The sequence below is a fragment of the Rhamphochromis longiceps genome, linkage group LG1 (genome assembly GCF_057381845.1).
Source record: "Rhamphochromis longiceps isolate RC_006_pf linkage group LG1, R_longiceps_female_GT1.1, whole genome shotgun sequence".
NCBI classification, from domain to species: domain Eukaryota; kingdom Metazoa; phylum Chordata; class Actinopteri; order Cichliformes; family Cichlidae; genus Rhamphochromis; species Rhamphochromis longiceps.
The window spans coordinates 1,981,941-1,989,094 of record NC_140557.1 but is presented as its reverse complement, the minus strand read 5'-3'; the positions used below and the strand labels follow the sequence as shown (position 1 = coordinate 1,989,094).

The 7,154-nt window shown below is 44.2% G+C and overlaps 1 long non-coding RNA gene across 1 annotated transcript; it reads right to left on the bottom strand.

The window, feature by feature from the left end:
• Positions 1 to 334: 334 nt before the first annotated feature.
• LOC146678058 (uncharacterized) lies at positions 335 to 1,016 on the bottom strand. The gene is made up of 3 exons (XR_014912650.1): positions 997 to 1,016; positions 723 to 856; positions 335 to 371 (listed from the first exon to the last, which is right to left on the bottom strand). It is a non-coding gene; the product is annotated as an uncharacterized LOC146678058 (long non-coding RNA).
• Positions 1,017 to 7,154: the final 6,138 nt, after the last annotated feature.

Below are 7,154 nucleotides of genomic sequence, written 5' to 3'. Positions count from 1 at the left end.
AAGATTAATATGGATAATGTTGTGCTGCTGTGAGAGCAGCTCTAAATTTTTATATGCAGTATTTTCACAGTACTGTAACTGGACTGATTCCAGGGGAAAACTCTGAACTCCTGTCCTGGTGGACGTGTAGCAAAGCAGTCACATCCCCGAACGTAAAAATCTGAGATTATTCTGGGAAATAAATGAATGTTGAAACTTTCATCTCACCGTCGAAGCCTTCAGGTTTCTGCAGAGACACTCTGAAACTGATTCTCCAGTCGTTTCTATCTCCATCCTGTGTTCCAGTACGTGATGTCACATCCCAAACCGGGGTCTCCATCGCTGTCAGAGGACATCTGGGTGGTGTCCACACTGAAGTTCACCACTAGAAGCTGTGGAGACAAAAACCGTAAACATTTGTGACAAAATAAAATAAAACACATGGATTCTGTTACTTTAACAAGTAGAAGCTAAAACGATCCTGACATGAACGTTGATTTTCGGAAACGCGCTCTCTTTTATCACGCGTCAGGCTGTATTCAGTGTTATAAATATTTTGGAACAGTTATTGATTCAAAGCTTGTTGAAGCAAAGCGTGACGCTGTGTGCAGGAAGCAGCAGCGCTCGTGCTCGAGGAGCCTCTCTCGCTTCCACGTTGATAAAACCACGATGATTTGATTTTATCTTCCTTCGTCCGATTGATCTTTTCCTTTGGTGTTTGGATATTTATCTAAAAAACTCACTCAGTCAATCAGCTGATTGGTGAAGCACAGCACACGGTTACAGCGGTTGGCTGGTTTAATTTTCCAGGATGATTCACGCGAGTTTCAGTTTCGTCCTTCTGGAGGTTTCTGCTCCCAAAATCTAAAACAACAAGCTTTAAAAATAGCAGCAGCGTTACTCAGATGGACATATTATAGTTTTGCATGTGTTATTGTTGTGTGTTGTGGCTGTACTGAGAGTGTTCATGACTCACGACTGCAGAACAAATCTACCTACAGGTACAGATAAAGTTACCTGACAAATCAAGTGGGACCAGGAAGGGCGATCCAGGAGGATCATCTGGTTTAAGGTCCTCAAAACTTATGAACTTGACGAGCCTTACTCGTTCAGATTCAGGAAGGCCTGCAGACCTATCTGAAGTCCTCTGAGAGCTCAGGCAGCTAATAAAACAAACGAGCCTCAAAGAACTGAGTGCAGTGAACAGAACATACGAGATAAACGGCAAAGGAAGGTTTGAAACATCAGCGGACGAGTTGGAAACGTGAGTGAAGCGGAAAGGAACCAGCTCGGTGTCTCACTGAGAAATTCCAATAGGTACCTGACATCACCGGCGCCTGAATGTCCTGTGTTTGGCGCTCTCTAGCAAAGGCCAAATGGTCAGTTTGGTGGCGTTCAAGGAGACGAAGCCTTTTCAAAGACGTTTCTTGTTTTTGAAGCCCGTCTCAGATGCCGTCTGATGGTTATGGCGCTGCAGCGGGCACCAGTAACGGCCTTGATTTAGGTCGAGGATCGTCTCCACGGGCAGCTAATTGGATCCTCCAGCTCAGTGCTGGTGACATTTTTTGGGTCTTCCACTTGACTTTTTGGTCAATAACCCTCAGGATGATTTAAGAAATTCCAAATGACCGTCTCACTGTGTCCCACCTCAGCGAGAGACCCTGCTTATGCAGTTCAACAACCCGACCACGTTCACAAAGGCAATGTTTTCTTGCCTTTGCCATCAGAACGTCATGAGTGCGACTACCTGACAGAAAATCACAATGAATCCACATTTCTGCACAGATTTGTCCTTTAAAGGCATGCGGTCCTAAACCTTTGATCAGCTGTAAAACAGCTGTTTAAGTTTAAGTGTTGTATTTAATAAACTGCATGTTTAAAAAAATGTTGTGTCTCACTCCTGCTGCTTCTTGTTGCATGTTGAAGCTCGATTTGGAACCTTGTTAAAATCCAAGCATGCAAAATATGATTTTTTGTCATTTTTCAAGTGGTCTTAAACTTTTGATGGGGACGTATCTGGGGATTCTAAACATCGTTGTAAAGACCTCTAATATACACACAAACACAAGAAATAATCCTAAAAACATACACGAGCTTACGATAGAAATACAAAAACACCAAAAACTTTAAGCTATCATCATAGGTTGAACATTTAGACCCTGGACTAACTGCCTCCAGAGCTCTTATGATGTCCTGATATTTACTGACTGAGACCTGTAAACAGCCACTCGCAGGTGGCTTTTTCTCACTTTGCATCACACAGAACAAAGCAGCCGTGTTGCGTTTGCACTGTTGTACCTCAGATGGTGTACACGTCACCATATATTTGCATACTGCACAGGCTCCAGATCAGGACAAACATTTCTTAAACACCTACTGAGGTGACTGGAAAAAGCTGTGACTGGTTTTCTGGACCACCAGGGGGCAGCACAGACCTGCCGAGGCGCTGGAACAGATGTGAAGCAGACTCAGTACAGATGTGGTTCACAGCAGCAGAGGGCAGACTGGCAGCAGCTCTCCCTCCTGTGATGGTGTCCTCGCTCTTTGACGGTGACCAGGTTCTAATTTGTGAGTCGGGGCCGTGTTTTATCGGACTGGTCCTGAGATTCAGAGGCTGGTAAACATGAGTCAAACCTCACAGTTAAGTTAAGATGAAGGATTCAATAACAATGCAGAGTGGGGGATTTCTTTCACAGCACCACATGTTGGGACACACAAATGGATTTGATGAACGTTTTATGATCCAGAGAGGGAAAAAAGCTGCCCTGTAAAACCAAAACTTTCACTTAAGCCTTTCTCCTCTTCCCCCTCCCTCCTGCCCAGCTCATCTTCCTCTTCCTCCTCTTCCTCCCCCAGCCTGCAGAGTGTTTGGAAGAACAAAAAGTCATCTGCTGTCCATCTGGCCGCTGTGCTGGGCGGTAATACCCCCTCATATTCCTCTGCTTCCCAAGCACCCGTGGACAATCCATTCTCTCACCCCCCCACCCCCGTCCCTGCCTTACCCTCCAGTTCCACCACAACCCCCCACTGGCCCCGATCCCTGTCCCAGGACCGAGAGGTGGGATCCGGTGTCAGTGCCCCAGAAAGACCCCTCTCTCTGGAACATGTGGGGGATCAGCAGCAGTGTTGCTCAGAGGGCTCAGTTTCACTGTTTGGGATTCTCACAGTAGCTTGCAACATATCCAACGCTTCCCAGGTGCTGGCAGCTCGCAGCAAAGCCGGGACAGAAAAGTGCTCAAGTTTTCTCACGAAGAGCAAAAACAAGAACTCCTCTGACACGATGAAGGTTTTCACATTGTGAGTCTGCAGGTTAACGTCTGTCTAAATCACACTCCACATGCTAAAGTAATGATGTCTGAAAAAAAAACAGTCATAGGGAAAAAGTCTGTTTGTGTTTCTGACATATGCAACATCCAACATCCAGTCCTCTAAACAGATGCATGTGACACATCTGAACGTCAACAAAGGCACCTGAGATGTCATTACAGGCTTAAGACGAATTAAAAACCACTAACAACCATTAAGTTACAAGAAACAAGCTTGAAAAACAACAACAAAAACATTTTTTTAAAAAACTATTAAAATAATAAAAACAAATTAATTAATAAAAACTGTCACTAAAAATAAAAGCAGGTATTTAAACTTGCAGCGTGTAAATTCTCATCACTAGATGTCAGTAGATTGTAGATTTGAGTCAGCTGAGTTCTGTATGTAACCGAGCTACCGTACAAATCTGGCTGCCCTTCATCTGCAGTGAGTGTAGGCTGTCAGCACGCTACATCTGCTGTTAGCTGCTGTTAGAGCTGCTGTTAGCTGCTGTTAGAGCTGCTGTTAGCTGCTGTTAGCTGCTGTTAGAGCTGCTGTTAGCTGCTGTTAGCTGCTGTTAGCTGCTGTTAGAGCTGCTGTTAGCTGCTGTTAGCTGGCACTGGTTAAACTTTCTTTGTCAGTTGCTGACGCTCAGTTAAAAACTCTCATATAATATGAGAACGTAATCAAACTTTATTAGAGGTAAAGACTGATTTTTACTAGACTAACTAGCATTAGCGAGGATGGGGTTTTATAAGACGCGGTTCATGTGAACATAAAGGATATTGCTGTTATTAATTTAACATGATTAAACTGAATGCATTTATATGAGAAGCAGTATTTCAAAAATTTATTGAAATACAAAAATGTTAAATTTAACATTTACCAAAGTCAGAAAAAATCTCAGCGTTCAGAAACTGTTGACTACTTTTTCTCCAAAATCTCTGCAGCTGCTGGACGGCTGCAGGTTTCTGTGCCTCCTCACAACAGTGAGGACACTCAGTGGGGTTCAGATCCAAGCTAACCTTCCTCAGTGCTGATTCAGATGTAATGCATGTGTTCAAATGTGGACCTGCTTCATATTTATGAGTCTCAGATTTAAAATGAACATAGAGTCTTAGCTTTAAATGTCATTTATATGAGTGTAATATAATTAAGCCACTGGACGACGGTCGTGTTCTCTGGTTACAACAGAGGACAGTTTCACTGAGATGTGAGAAAATAAAGACACAAAAAAGGAGCCCGGCGTGGCGAGCGCTCAGCTCGTGTTTTCTAAAAACATCATCGTGTAAAATCAACTTTTCAGACTCGGGCATGAACAGGACGCTTTTGTTTTTACAAGAATGCTTTAAGGATTAAGTGATTGGATTGAGACATTTTCTCTCTTACTTTTTAACATGAGTGTGCTTAGGGTTCTGTCTTTTTAGGTAATAAATATATTTTTAAAAGATGTGTTGTGGAAAGTTTGCCACTTAGACTAATACACAGTGAGTTTTTACCTCGGCTCAGCTGCTCTCTGAGGCTCTTTGCATCATTATTTTCACTGCTTTGCTGTCTGGTTGAGCCTCGCTGCTGTATCAGCCTTTTTCTGCAGCAGCAGGGAGTCATTTTCACTGAAAAGACTCATGTAAAGAAAATCCTCTCTGAACTCGGCCTGGAATTTAGAAGCTGAAGAGTCAGAGATGATGCACCAAAACAGACGGATTAGATCAGACAGGAACACAGCTCCAAATGAATGCTAATGTTCTTCATCCCAGTGAGCTTCACGAGTTCATGTTTCGGTTTGGTTCTTTTATTGCATTAGTGAGATGGTCACTGATATATATCCTCTGTGTGTATTCTAGTTTCACCTTCTTTTGTGATTTCTTTCTGTCTCCCGGTCAACTCCCTGAAGAAAGCCTGACATGCTGCATGGAAGCATTGTGAGCTAAGGCTGCTCACCTGCGTTGTCCAGGATATAAGAGCTGGCTTAGATGAGCTGCCCGGTCTCTCTCTTCAACCTGTTGGTGATCTTTGTTTCAGTCTCTGTGCTCCCCTGTTTAGGTCAGGTTTGCATGTCTGTTACTTCCTGTGAGCCTTATGTTCAGTTTCTCTTCCTCTTGTCTCATCAGGTAGATTTAGTTTAGCTGTGTTTCACCAGGTGTCTCCATCCTCCCCTGAACTTTTCTTGTGTATTTAAACCCTCAGTTTGCTTCTGTTCTTGGTTGCATCGTGATTCACGTTGTTTTCTTCTGTTGCTTTGTATCCTTCTAGTCCTGTTTTTCGCTCCTGTTCTGCTCTGTTATGGTTTGCTCCATCTGTCGCCACCAATGAAGTCTGTGTTTAAGATTAAATCTTGTCTCACGAGTCATACGTCGGGGTCTGCCACATCATTCCTGACTCTGCTTCTGAGTTTCCGCAATAATTCTGTGCTTGCTGTTTGTTGCAGTGACCCCTAGTGGGCAAAACAAATGTACAAGGGACATCGTGTTTGGTTCAGTCAGACTGAGACCATAAACTTAGCAGGAAAGTGTTTACTGAGCTCAGAGATGAAGCAAGCAGCAGCTCATGTTTGTCTCGACTATCAGTCCTGAACACAGCAAACCTCTGCAGCTCAGTAGTCTCCTCGATCTGTTCCAAATTTACCAGTGAACAGCTTCTGAAAGCGTCCACTGCTTCTTAAAAATAGCCCCAAAGATGCAAGCTGTTCCGGATACAGATACGACTGTGGAGGAAGCTGAGCGAGTGCTCCACCTCTACAGATCAACCAGCTTCTCTGCTGGATATTGTCGCCTACATGCAGCACACAGGAGGGACTGAAATAACCCACTGTGCCCTCTCTGAGTGGTACTAGATTTCTGCAATGTGCCAGAGAAAAAGGATGGGGGCCACTTGTCAGAACTGGGTTTTTCAGCTCCTAAGTGATGAGGAACGGCTCTGCAGGCTCACTAATGTACAGTAAATGCGACGGGTGGGTTGGATTGTTGAGTTATGCAAGGCTTTCAGCCCTCTGTAATAGTGCAATACTTTGGCATGTTGCGTAACAGATTTGTCCTCCTCGCTTTTTTAATGCAAGTCCAACGATGCTTCCACTGTCCCCGTCCATTTCCATCCCTGCCCTTTACCTTTGCGCAGCGGGAATACAGTGATTAATTCACCTCTTCAATAACTCTGAGAGCTTCTTTTTGGACAGTGGAGAGCGTGCCATTTTGCAGGAATGTAAATGTTAATCAGTGCTGACTGCAGTTTCAGTGTCTCCCCCGTGTTATCATCCAAAAGAAGCAAAAATCACAGAGATATCAACTTCAACACAAAACCTGTCGTGTTCCCGTCACCTGTGTGTGCGTCTACAGCAGTTTGTGTTTGCTTTGTTTGCTCGCCAAGTCTGGGTGGCGTAGCAGTGAAAGGGTCAAGCCGAGGCTGACCTGAGCCCAGTCATGTTGCAGGCCACGCCCCTCCCTGACCTGTGAGCAAGGCCCGATGGAAAGACAACCTGCCTCATATCACTTCTAAAGCCTTGTTGTTTTAAAAGAAAAGAGCCAAAAGCATTTGCTGACATCATTAAATCATCCAGCGAGTCTTCGTCTCTGTGACAGAGATGGTTTAGTTCAGGGGTGTCAAACATATGGCCCGGGGGCCACTACCGGCCTGCTTAAGAGTCCAGTTGAGCACAGCTGTATTTTCTCCTTAATAGTGTCTCACATCACAAGAGTGTGAACTGATACCTTGACTTGAGTCAGAGGTCTGAATCATCATCAGCTTTACACTGAGTAACATCACCCACAGCATCCACAGCTACACCACAGGACGTACACAGAACCAGTCAACCAGTAAAAAGATTTGTTTTTTTTAATTATGGGAGAAAGTCATGACTGAGCTCTCAGCAGAGA